The sequence below is a fragment of the Tasmannia lanceolata genome, unplaced genomic scaffold (genome assembly GCF_043159265.1).
Source record: "Tasmannia lanceolata isolate RefF3 unplaced genomic scaffold, GAP_Taslan_0.1 ptg000011l, whole genome shotgun sequence".
NCBI lineage: Eukaryota > Viridiplantae > Streptophyta > Magnoliopsida > Canellales > Winteraceae > Tasmannia > Tasmannia lanceolata.
Window position 1 is genome coordinate 16,022,916 of NW_027518688.1, and position 13,578 is coordinate 16,036,493.

Consider the following 13,578-nt stretch of genomic DNA (forward strand, 5'->3'; position numbering starts at 1 on the left):
AGATTTCTGGTTAATTATGGGTCCTAGATCCCACATCTAGGTGGCGACTCTGTCAGTCTCTTTTGTGTGGAATTCGGATTGCCTTAGTGATCCCAAGTTCACATAAAAGATGAATTAAAATCAATACTAAAAGAGCACACGCCAATCGCGTGGGTACGAGAGACCAAGAGAGAGCGTGGCGGCTCGCGCCCCACCCCTCTCGCGGGATCGGGTCCCACAAAGGGTACTAGAGTTTTGGAAGGGGGTTTTCAAGTCTTTGGGATTGGGGTTATCTAGTATAAAAAATGGGGTTACCAATTTCTGAATAGGCTTATCAAGTTCTTGAAAATTGGCCGACGGTACTGGAGTTTTGGAAGTGGGTTTTCAAGTCTCTAGGATTGGGGTTATTAAGTATCAAAATGAGGTTACCAATTTCTGAATGGGCTTATCAAGTCCCTTAAAATTGCCCAAGGGTATTGGAGTTTTAGAAGGGGGTTTTCAAGTCTCTGCAGTTGGGGTTATCCAGTATCAAAATGGGGTTACCAAATTCCGAATGGGCTTATCAAGTCCCTTATGAACATGTTTTTACTTTCTATTTTTTTCACTCGTTCATTTTCACGTTTTTTCTTTCTACTGTACGATTCATCTTCCTCATCCTCCATTGAAAGGGAGAAGGAGAAATGCAAAACCCAAAAACAAATGAAAAACAAAACCTAGATATTGAGAGATAGATGGGAATGAACTCACGTTTCAAATTTTTGAGTTTTCCCACCTCCAATGGTGGCTAAATGATGAAGAAGATGACTGGTAAGGTTAAAAAAACAAAGTTGAAAATGAAAAAGTAAAGAAAAAAAAGAGGGAAAGAAGAGAGAAGAGGGAAAAGTGGAAAAGCAAAACGTGTTGCTTAAGAAAATGGCATTTTCGTCCAGTTTTTAATGACAAGACCTCTTTTGTCCCTCATTGATAATTTCTGAAAAGCATGGGTCCTGCTGATAATTCTACCTAATTTTTGTCCCCCATTGGTAATTGAACCTTATAAAAATAGCTTATGAAAATATAAACATAACAAAATTACTACGCTTAAGCAACTTTTTAAAAATTTTGTGAACTCCATTGTCCTAGAAAATTAAATTAATGTTCTTGTTCTTTTCATTCAGTAATTAAAACTCGTTAAATATAAATTAAAACTAAGCAAACAACCCTCTAATGTGCTGAATTCCTTCTCTGAACACTACACAGTCCACTCTTTGAGTACACTGTTAATTGGGAAGGGTGGCTTTGCATAGAGGATTTTCAATGAACTCCCATTTAGATTTCTTTTTTTTTGCTTGTTTCCTTGAAATTATTTAGAATGAGTCTCGTTTTGATTTTAGTTTCCAACTCGGACGTTGGGGCGAGTGAAAGGTGATATTCCCTTGTTCTATTAGGATCTTTAGTCGGTTTAGGAAGTGTTTACGTGGAGTTTTAGGAGTTTAAGATTCTTAGAAAGTTTTGCTAAATAGATTTTCATTGCTAAGTCGGTTTGGGAAGTGAACACACACCTATATATATATATATATATATATATATATATATATATATATATATATATATATATATATATATATATATATATATATATGAGCAAAGTGTTCCTGCGCAGCTGCTCAGTTAGCTTAACTGAGCAGCTGCCCCAAAAAACTCATGTGGCCCCATATTTTTTGGGTGATTCAAAGCATTCATTTGATGGGCCCTTCCATGGATTGGGTGTGTACCAAAAATCAGCTCCATTGGATCACCAATGTGTGTCCATTTGTGGGGCCAAAAATGGACAGATACTGTTTGTCCACAAATCTGTCAATTTTTTGCCCGACAAATGGACACCCTAAGGTGATCCAATGGAGCTGATTTTTGGTGGACACCCTACCCATGAAAGGGCCCATCAAATGAATGCTTTGGATCCCACCCAAAATGTGGCTACATGAGTTTTTGGGGCAGCTGCTCAGTTAAGCTAACTGAGCAGCTGCACAGGAACACTGCCCTCATATATATATATATATATATATATATATATATATATATATATATATATGAGAAAACGGTTCCTACACATATGTGTAGATAAGTTCTCTACAGACTAGCTTAAAAAACAGTGGGGCCCCACATTGTTTGGGTGATCCAAGCCATCCATTTTAAAGGCCCTCACATAGATAGGGTGTCCACAAAAAATCAAATCCATAGGATCATCCTAACCATTCGAACTGTGGAGGCAAAAAATTGACTAATTTGTGAAGGTTTAAAGACATCCATTTTACCTCCACAAATCGTACGGTTGGGATGATCCTATGGATCTGATTTTTTGTAGACACCCTATCTATGTGAGGGCCTTTAAAATGGATGGATTGGATCACCCAAACAATGTGGGCCCCCACTGTTTTTTAAGCTAGTGTGTAGAGAATTCTCTACACATATGTGTAGGAACCGTTTTCTTCCATTTTAAAGGCCCTCACATAGATAGGGTGTCTACAAAAAATCAGATCCATAGGATCATCCCAACCCTACGATTTGTGGAGGTAAAATGGATGTCTTTAAACCTTCACAAATTAGTCAATTTTTTGCCTCCACAGTTCGAATGGTTAGGATGATCCTATGGATCTGATTTTTTGTGGACACCCTATCTATGTGAGGGCCTTTAAAATGAATGGTTTGGATCACCCAAATAATGTAGCCCCCACTGTATTTTAAGCTAGTGTGTAGATAACTTATCTACACATATGTGTAGGAACCGTTATATATATATATATATATATATATATATATATATATATATATATATATATATATATATATATATATATAGAAAAGTGTAGCTACGCATACGTGTAGCTAACTTAGCTACACCAACGGCTTAAAATACAGTGGGCCCCACATTATTTGGGTGATGCAAACCATTCATTTGATGGGCTCTCACATAGATAGGGTGTGCCAAAAAAATCAGCTCCATAGGATCATCCCAACACTGCGATTTGTGGAGGCAAAATTGGACGTGTAAAAACCTTCACAAATCTATCCATTTTTGCCTTCACAGTTTTAAGGGTTGGGATGATCCTATGGAGCTGATTTTTTGGGCACACCCTATCAATGTGAGGGCCTATCAAATGAGTGGTTTGGATCACCCAAATAATGTGGACCCACTGTATTTTAAGCCATCGGTGTAGCTAAGTTAGCTACACGTATGTGTAGCTTCACTATATATATATATATATATATATATATATATATATATGAGAAAACGGTTCCTACACATATGTGTAGAGAGTTCTCTACACACTAGCTTAAAATAGAGTGGGGGCCCACATTGTTTGGGTGATCCAAGCCATCCATTTTAAAGGCCTTCACATAGATAGGGTGTCTACAAAAAATCAGATCCATAGGATCAACCCAACGCTACGATTTGTGGAGGTAAAATGGATGTCTTTAAACCTTCATAAATTAGTCCATTTTTTGCCTCCACAGTTCGAATGGTTAGGATGATCCTATGGATCTTATTTTTTGTGGACACCCTATCTATGTGAGGGCCTTAAAAATGAATGGTTTGGATCACCCAAATAATGTGGCCCCCACTGTATTTTAAGTAAGTGCGTAGATAACTTACCTACACATATGTGTAAGAACCGCTCTCTCTCTCTCTCTCTATATATATATATAGAGAGAGAGAAAACGGTTCCTACACATATGTGTAGATAACTTATCTACACACTAGGTTAAAATACAGTGGGGGCCACATTATTTGGGTGATCCAAACCATTCATTTTTAAGGCCCTCACATAGATAGGGTGTCCACAAAAAATCAGATCCATAGGATCATCCTAACCATTCGAACTGTGGAGGCAAAAAATGGACTAATTTGTGAAGGTTTAAAGACATCCATTTTACCTCCACAAATCGTAGGGTTGGGATAATCCTATGGATCTGATTTTTTGTAGACACCCTATCTATGTGAGGGCCTTTAAAATGGATGGCTTGGATCACCCAAACAATGTGGGCCCCCAGTGTATTTTAAGCTAGTGTGTAGAGAACTCTCTACACATATGTGTAGGAACCGTTTTCTCATATATATATATATATATATATATATATATATAGAGAGAGAGAGAGAGAGAGAGAGAAAACTGTTGGTGAGTGCGCTTAAGCTCCCCAATCACATGCGGGCCCACTTTGTTAGGTGATCCAAAGCATTCATTTTAAAGGCCTTATGATAGATAGGGGGTGTACGAAAAATCAACTCCATAGGATCATCCTAACCCCTTCATTTGTGGAGGACAAAAATGGGCAGATTTGTGTCTGTCCATTTTTGTCCTCCACAAATGTAGGGGTTAGGATGATCCTATGGAGCTGATTTTTGGTACACCCCCTATCCATGTAAGGGACTTTAAAATGAATGCTTTGGATCACCTAACAAAGTGGCCCCCCATGTGATTGGGGCGCTTAAGCTCACCAAAAGTTTGGTGAGCTTAAGCGCACCAACAGTTTCCTCATATATATATATATATATATATATATATATATATGAGAAAACGGTTCCTACACATATGTGTAGAGAGTTCTCTACACACTAGCTTAAAATACAGTGGTGGCCCACATTGTTTGGGTGATCCAAGCTATCCATTTTAAAGGCCCTCACATAGATAGGGTGTCTACAAAAAATCAGATCCATAGGATCATCCCAACCCTACGATTTGTAGAGGTAAAATGGATGTCTTTAAACCTTCACAAATTAGTCCATTTTTTGCCTCGACAGTTCGAATGGTTAGGATGATCCTATGGATCTAATTTTTTGTGGACACCCTATCTATGTGAGGGCCTTAAATATGAATGGTTTGGATCACCCAAATAATGTGGCCTCCACTGTATTTTAAGCTAGTGTGTAGATAACTTATCTACATATGTGTAGGAACCGTTTTCTCATATATATATATATATATATATATATATATATATAGAGAGAGAGAGAGAGAGAGAAACGGTTCCTACACATATGTGTAGAGAGTTCTCTACACACTGGCTTAAAATACAGTGGGGGCCCACATTGTTTGGGTGATCCAAGCCATCCATTTTAAATGCCCTCACATAGATAGGCTGTCTACAAAAAATCAGATCCATAGGATCATCCCAACCCTACGATTTGTGGAGGTAAAATGGATGTCTTTAAACCTTCACAAATTAGTCCATTTTTTGCCTCCACTGTTCGAATGGTTAGGATGATCCTATGGATCTGATTTTTTGTGGACACCCTATCTATGTGAGGGCCTTAAAAATGAATGGTTTGGATCACCCAAATAATGTGGCCCCCACTGTATTTTAAGCTAGTGTGTAGATAACTTATCTACACGTATGTGTAGGAACCGTTCTCTCATATATATATATGAGGAAAATGATTGTGAGCTTGAAGCTCATATAGCATATATGAGCTTGAGGGCCCAAACACATGTGGGGCCATATTGTTAGGAGGATCTAAAGCATTCATTTGAAAGGCCCTTACATAGATAGGGTGTGTACAAAAAATTAGCTCCAGAGGTTCATCTTAACCCATCCAAAAGTGGAGGGCAAAATGGACAGACACCGTTTGCCACAAATCTGCCCATTTTTGCCCTCCGCTTTTGTAGGGGTTAGGATGATCCAATGGAGCTGATTTTTGATACACACCCCTATCTATGATGGGGCCTTGCAAATGAATGGTTTGGATCACCACAAAAAATGTGGGACCCATGTGTTTGGGCCCTCAAGCTCATATAAGCTATATGAGCTTCAAGCTCACAATCATTTTCCTCATATATATATATATATATATATATATATATATATATATATGAGAAAAGAGAAGGTACTCCCTGGAGTAGATAACTTATCTACTCCCTACCTTAAAATAACAGTTGGGGCCATATTGTTTGGGTGATCCAAAGCATTCATTTGATGTGCCCTCACATAGATAGGGTGTGCCAAAAAAATCAGCTCGATAGGATCATCCTAACCCTATGAACTGTGGAGGCAAAAAATGGACATATTTGTGCAGGTTTATACACGTCCAGTTTTGCCTCACCGTTCATAGGGTTAGGATGATCCCTGGAGCAAATAACTTATCTACTCCCTACCTTAAAATAACAGTTAGGGTCACATTGTTTGGGTGATCCAAAGCATTCATTTGATGCGCCTTCACATAGATAGGGTGTGCCCAAAAAATCAGCTCGATAGGATCATCCTAACCCTATGAACTATGGAGGCAAAAATGGACAGATTTGTGCTGGTTTATACACGTCCATTTTTGCCTCCACATGTCATTGGGTTGGGATGATCCTATCGAGCTGATTTTTTGGGCACACCCTATCTATGTGGGGGCCATCAAATGAATGCTTTGGATCACCCAAACAATGTGGCCGCAACTGTTATTTTAAGCTAGGGAGTAGATAAGTTATCTACTCCAGGGAGTGCCTACTCTTCTCTCTCTCTCTCTCTCTCTCTCTATATATATATATATATATATATATATGAGGAAAGTGAAGCTACACCACCGGTGTAGCTAACTTAGCTACACCGCCGGCTTAAAATACAATGGGCCCACATTGTTTTGGTGATCCAAAGAATTCATTTGATTGGCCCTCACATAGATAGGGTGTCCACCAAAATCAGCTCCATAGGATCATCCCAACCCTACGATTTGTGGAGGCAAAAATGGACGTGTAAAAACCTTCACAAATTTGTCCATTCTTGCCTCCACAGTTTGAAGGGTTGGGATGATCCTATGGAGCTGATTTTTGGTGGACACCCTATCTATGTGAGGGCCAATCAAATGAATTCTTTGGATCACCGAAACAATGTGGGCCCATTGTATTTTAAGCCGGCGGTGTAGCTTCACTTTCCTCTATATATATATATATATATGTATATATATAGGAAAAGGATTAAACGCTTGAGCGCTCGTTGCTTTGGTACGCTTGAGTTGTGATGTGCCTTCCTATTGGTTGTTGGAATGGGCCCCACAAAACTCTATTGACTGAAAAAAACCCAAAAGATACGAACCCTCTTTTCTCGCTTCTACAAAAAAAAAAAACTCAAAAGGAAACTAAGCTCTCTCAAACGTCTCTGCTCTCTCTCTCTCTCTCTCTCTCTCTCTCTCTCTCTCTCTCTCTCTCTCTCTCTCTCCATCCTTCTCTAGGCGCCACCTCCTTCGCGACGGGCGCCACCTCCTTCCACCTCCTTCTCCGACGCACAGGTATGTCTTTTCCAGTTTATTTTGTTTGGTATAATGCTATTCTAGGGTTTTTTTTTCCGTTTTTTATGGCTTAAAGGGGTTTTGATTCAAGAGGTTGTTTTTTTTCATTTTTTTTATGGCGTAAAGGCGTTTCGATTAAAGGAAACCCTAGATTTTAAGAAAATGTAACCTTAGACATTCAGTTAGGGTTTGTATTTCTCTTAAAATCTAGGGTCAGAAGTAAAACCCTATATATATATATATATATATATATATATATATATATGAGAAAAATGATGATTTTTTGTGTTATTTCTGATTTTTGATTTCTGTTGTATACATATGACAAATAAATCTAAGTTTGATTTCTGATTTCTATTGTGATTGGATTAAAGGGGTTTCGATTCAAGGGTTTATGAGGGGTTTTGATTCAAGGAAACCCTAGATCTAAAAAAACGAAACCTTAGATCTAAGAAAACGAAACCCTAAACAATCCAGTTTATTTCTGATTTCTGAGTTTGGGTTTCTTTTCCTTTTTTAACTGATTGTTTAGGGTTTTGTTTTCTTAAAATCTAGGGTTTCTTTTTCTTTTTTTAACTGATTGTATAAGGTTTGCTTTTTCCATCTTTGATCTTCTTCTTTGATTTTTTTGCCTTCCTTTTCCATCTTAGATATCATATCAGTCACGCCTTTCTACTAGTTCCTAAATCGTTGAGGGTGGGTTTTCTTTTCTTAAAATCTAAGGTTTCTTTTTCTTTCTTTTTTAACTGATTGTATAGGGTTTGAGAAGACTGGTTTTTTTCTTTTTTTGGCTGACATTCTCTTAATTTGCATGTAAGAGAAACTATCTCCATGGCTTCCTCAAACAGCAACAACGGTAATTCATCTGGTGTACAAGCAACGTCCAAGAACTGTATGTGTAAGCAACCATCAGTGTTGAAAATTACCAAAAGTAGCATAAACAGAAATAGAGGCCGCCCATACTACAATTGCAATATGAACTTGGTGAGTAACCATTCAATTTTTGTAATGTAGTATTCTTTTATGCAACTTATGGAAATTCTAATGTGTAGCCAATGTTTAGGGCCAAGACTGTGGATCGTTGGGCTGATGTTGATTCATACGGGAGCGAGGTTGGCAGGGTCTCAAGGCCTTACAATGGAAGAGAAGGAAATGACGAGAATAAGATGATCGCAGACCGTGTGACCGCATTGGAGAAATAAACTGCCATGTTGAAGAATGAACTTTGGATGCATCAAGTATTAGTGGAGAATGAAAATGCCATGTTGAAGAAAGAACTTTGGATGCATAAAGTATTAGGAATTGTAGGTTTTTTGTTCTTAATTTTCTGAAAATCAAACTCTTAAATTGGGTTGTGTTGGCAATGTACCTATTTTGATGCTTTGAATGTGAATTACTCATCTTTTTGCCAACTTGTCTCATTTAATTGCTCTTGCTAACTTAGGTTTTTTTTCTTACTTTCCTGGCAATGTGCCAGACCCATGCTATGCATGGGTGTAAAATAGCATGGGTTAAAATGGTGAGCCTATTTCTATAGCATGGGTGTAAAATAGCATGGGTTAATGCTTATTGCTCTATAGATCGGATTCTTAGGCTCATCCTATGGAGATGATTTATAGGATACAACCTATTTACATTGTGGCCCAACAAATGGACATTTTGGATCATCCCATGAAGTAGCCCCATTGTAATTTTTGAAAAATACTGGAATTAGAACGTGCTCACTCTATAAAATCCCTTGTTGGAAAAGAGGTGGTAGGTGTGTCCCCTTTGTTACCTAGAATCTCGAGTCCCATAATCAGTTTTGGCGGCGTTCATGTTTAAAATAGGGCTTCAACATAATTCTGAGCCCTAAGCAAGGTCTAATTGACTTAAAACCTATATAAGGTGGCGTTCATGTTTAAAATAGGGCGAAGAGGCAGTTGATATTGGAGTGAGATCTATAATCTCTTTCTTTTTTTTTGAGAAAAAGTATTTTCTAAAAAATGATTTGGTGGTCAGTTTCGGCTGGATAGAATTGCCACACAGGCTCAATTTTTAGAACTTTTTATTTTATTCATTTCAAGTGGAAAGGTGGGCCACGAAATGGCATTCCACAAATTGCATAGCAAATCCCCTCCTTTTGATTTTTTGGGGCTGATTTCCACAATATTGTTGGAATGATGAAAGGAGAAGACAAAGTCAGTGGAGACTGTCTCAATGACAGTGAACCTGTTTCAATACATAGTGATGATCTGAAAAAAAAAGTTATGACCTGTTTCAATACATAGTGATGATCTGAAAAAAAGTTATGACGTGTTTCAATACATAGTGATGACATGTTTCAATACACAATGACATTGAACCTGTATTGACACTGAGATCTCCAAAGGCATGTTGATCTGAAGGTGGAATTTGAGGAAATTATCCGAAGGGAGGAAATTACTTGGCGTCAGAAATCACGTACTACATGGCTAAAGGAAGGCGATGGTAATACAAAATCTTTTCATCGCATGGCTAGTTCCCGTCGTCGGATAAATGCTATAAACTGCTTGATGATTGACAGTATTCTTGTTGAAGACCAGAGGGTTATTAGAAAGCATATAGTGGAGTACTATACTAAACTACATGAATCTCAACATAGTTGGCGGCCTAAGTTTGATGGCCTCCCGTTCAAAAGCTTATCCCCGGAGCATTCAGAATGGTTGGAAAGACAATCTTCTTTGGAGGAAGTTGAAGGAGTTTTAAATCGGATGAAGAAGGATAAAGCACCGGCTCCGGATGGCTTTCCTCTGTCATTTTACTGTGAGCACTGGGAGACGATAAAAGGGGATATTTTTGCTTTCATTCAAGAGTTTCACAGGAGGGGGGTCTAGAACAGAGCGATAAACTCCACTTTCATCACCTTGATTCCTAAGAAGGAGGGGGCATCTGAAATCAAGGACTTTTGCCCTATTAGCTTGGTACATGGTATGTATAAATTACTGGCTAAAGTTCTTGCGGTTCGTTTAAAAGTGGTGATGGATGCGGTGATTTCAAAATATGGGGACATTTGTGAAGGAGCGGCAAATTCTAGACCGAATTCTTATTGCAAATGAAAGCTTGGACACAATCAAGCGAAATGGCGATGCTGGGTTTCTTACGAAGGTGGATCTAGAAAAAGCCTACGACCATGTGGATTGGAACTCGTTAGACTATATCCTAGGGCGTATGGGTTTTGGTCTTACATGGCGTGGGTGGATGAAATCATGTGGTCTCAAGCGCCTCCTTTTCGATTTTGATTAACGGCACTCCCGAAGGCTACTTCAGATCCCCTCGGGGTATCCGCCAAGGTGATCCTCTATCTCCCTATTTATTCATTATCGCGACTGAGGCTCTTAGTGCATTATTCTCCAAAGCTGAAGAGAAAGGAATGATCTCGGGTTTATTGGTGGCAGCAAATTCTACACCCATTACTCATCTCCAGTTCGCGGACGACACCCTCATCTTCCTAAAAGACGGTGCTGATCAAGCCAGGAATTTGCGTCTTCTTTTCCGTTGGTTCGAGATAATAACTGGATTGAAGATAAATTTATTCAAAAGCCTTACTGTCGGTATTAATACTGACGTAACTGTTTATGCGGATGTTCTGCGTTGTTCTCATTCTAATATTCCAATTTCTTATCTTGGACTACCTCTGGGTTTTGGCATTCCTTCTAAAGTACAATGGGATCAGGTGATCGAACGTATTGAGAGAAAGCTTTGTAGCTGGAAGAAAAGGTACCTGTCCTTCGGTGGTAGAATAACTCTAATCAAGGCGGCACTGGCGAATATGCCGGTATATTTTATGTCCCTTTTTAAAATTCCAACCCCGGTTGCGAACCATATTGAACGACTACAAAGAAATTTTCTTTGGGAGGGCTCAGAGGAAGGTAAATCCTTGAAGCATTTGTTGAACTGGAAAACGGTGTCCAAAAACAAAAAGAAAGGTGGGATTGGTATTGGAAGGATAAAACGTCGAAACCAGTCATTGATGGGTAAATGGTTATGGAGATTCGGAACGGAGGAGGCATTATGGCGTACTGTCATTGGAAGGAAGTACGGAAGTGGATGGGGGGACTGGCTATGCAAGCATCTGTCCAAAGGAAAAGGCTCGGGGGCCTGGAAATCGATTGCCTCGGTTTGCACTCTGTTCCTACCATGGATTCGTTTTCATGTGGGTATAGGAACGAACATGAGATTCTGGATAGATCTATGGTTGGGTGACAAAAGATTATGTGAAGAATATCCATCGCTTTCCTGCTGCCAAGCAATCGGGAAGCGCTTGTTTCTCTTTTATTACATCTATGTTTCCGTTGTAGGAAACAATGTTTTCCTCTGGACTCATACGATTTGTATTCCCCCCCCCCAATCAAGTCCTTTCCAAGAGAGCATCCCTTGTCCTTAGCCAGAATAGGATCTGATCCACTCATGGTTTCCGGAACACAGTCGATACGATCCAGGTATTCGCCGACGGGTTCCATAGTCTCTACCCTGCTTTCTATGGTATCCAACTCCAATTGAGAATCCTTCCTCCGAGTTAGCACCCCTTCCCCCCCTTTAGATAAGGGGACCAAAGGTGATATGCTTCAGCATTGGTGCTAATTGTTGGAAAGTGAGATTCGTCACATTTGTTTTCTGAACAAAGTTAAAAAGTATGTGAACTTAAATCATATTTGCAAATTTTTATCATCATTATATGGACCAATGCTGATTACAGTTATTGATTTACATGCAAGTGTGTTCCCTAAGTAATCCTCAAACTTCCATGTTTCTAAGTACCTAAAATGGATCCAACTTCTTCGCAACCATGTGGGGTACCTATTGAGCGAGTTGATGGTAGACCCTGGGGTTTGTTTGAAGACGCTTTCTCGCAAGCATGCGGCGTGGGTAATGAAGAAGTTGATGCTCATGGTTTTCTTATAGTTCATGATTGTGTTAATTTGGATGAAGATGAGGTCGGCAGTGGTACATTTAGTACACCCAAAAAGGTTGATGGTGAGAAGGGTGTTGTGACTATGCCTTTTGTGGGACAAGTGTTTGATAGATGAGAATCTGCCTATGATTTTTACAATGCTTATGGGCTGGCCACTGGCTTTGGGGTAGGAAATCCAGTACAATGACTTCAATGAAGACAAAGAGAAAGGTGGTCATATCGAGGAAGTTTGTATGTGACAGAGAGGGGGTGAAAAGGGATAAGGACAAGGTAGATAATGTCAAGAAAATGAGGGAGCGTCGCACTGTGAGACTAGATTGTAAAGCTAAGATGGTCATCAAACTTAGACCTGAGAAGTGGGTAGTGAAGACTTTTGAAGACATACAGTCTCACGAGTTGACCTCCTCACTGAAAACCAAAATACTTTGTTCCCATAATCGATTTCATAAGAGTGAAGGTGTTAAGGTTTTGATTGATTGTCTCAATGACACACAAATGCCTAAATCTATGATCGCAAAGGCCATTAATTCAACCCACGATGGAGTAACAGGTGGGCTGTCGACAAATCAAGTTATTGCCCATTTGAGAGCTAAAGGGAAGAATAATTTAGGGCAACAAGCTGTCTAAGTGGCCGACCATTTGCAAAAGAAACGATCTGAAGACCCAAACTTCTTTTTCTCGATGGAGTTAGACACAGATGGGACCTTTCGATCCATGTTCTGGGCTGACTCTAGGGCGAGGGATGCGTACATGACATTCAACGATGTCATTGTTTTTTATGTTACCTACAAAACAAATAGACTATCTCTGTCATTTGCACCGTTTACGAGAGTGAACCACCACAAACAGTAGATCCTTTTCATATCTGCACTGCTAGCCGACGAAACGGATGAGACATTTTGTTGGCTATTTGAGCAGTGGTTGACGTGCATGTATGGTAAAGCACCGGGTGCAATAATAACCGATATGGACTTGGCTATAAAAAATGTTATTAAAAGAGTTTTTCTAGATACACGACATAGGTTTTGTGAGTGGCACATATGGAAGCATCTAGTTGAGAAAGTTGTAGAAATGCGGGATACCGAGGGAGAGTTTTACCATGATTATAATTGATGTTTTCATTAAAAAATAATAGAGGAGTGTGAGAACAAATGGCAAGTTCTGGTGGGCAAATATGAAATTGGTGGGAATGAATAGCTGTGTAGGATGTGGGAGCAGCGAGAGCATTGGATGCGGGCATATTGGAGAACCACTTTCACTGCAGGCATGAAATCAAGTCAGCGCAGCGAAAGCATGAATTCCTTCTTCGAAGAATATGTGAACAACAATACTAGCTTATTATAGGAGTTCTTGAATGCCTATGAAAGGGCACTAGTTCAATGCTGTAAAACCGAAGCCGAAGAAGATTTCAAGTCAA

General features: G+C 39.3%; 1 protein-coding gene and 1 long non-coding RNA gene across 2 annotated transcripts in view; both read left to right on the forward strand.

The window, feature by feature from the left end:
* Window positions 1-13,578, forward strand: part of LOC143885930 (uncharacterized) — a 113,365-nt gene that overhangs the window by 37,552 nt on the left and 62,235 nt on the right. The window lies entirely within an intron of this gene.
* LOC143886182 (uncharacterized) lies at window positions 7,087-8,634 on the forward strand. The gene is made up of 3 exons (XR_013253698.1): window positions 7,087-7,228; window positions 8,047-8,212; window positions 8,292-8,634. It is a non-coding gene; the product is annotated as an uncharacterized LOC143886182 (long non-coding RNA).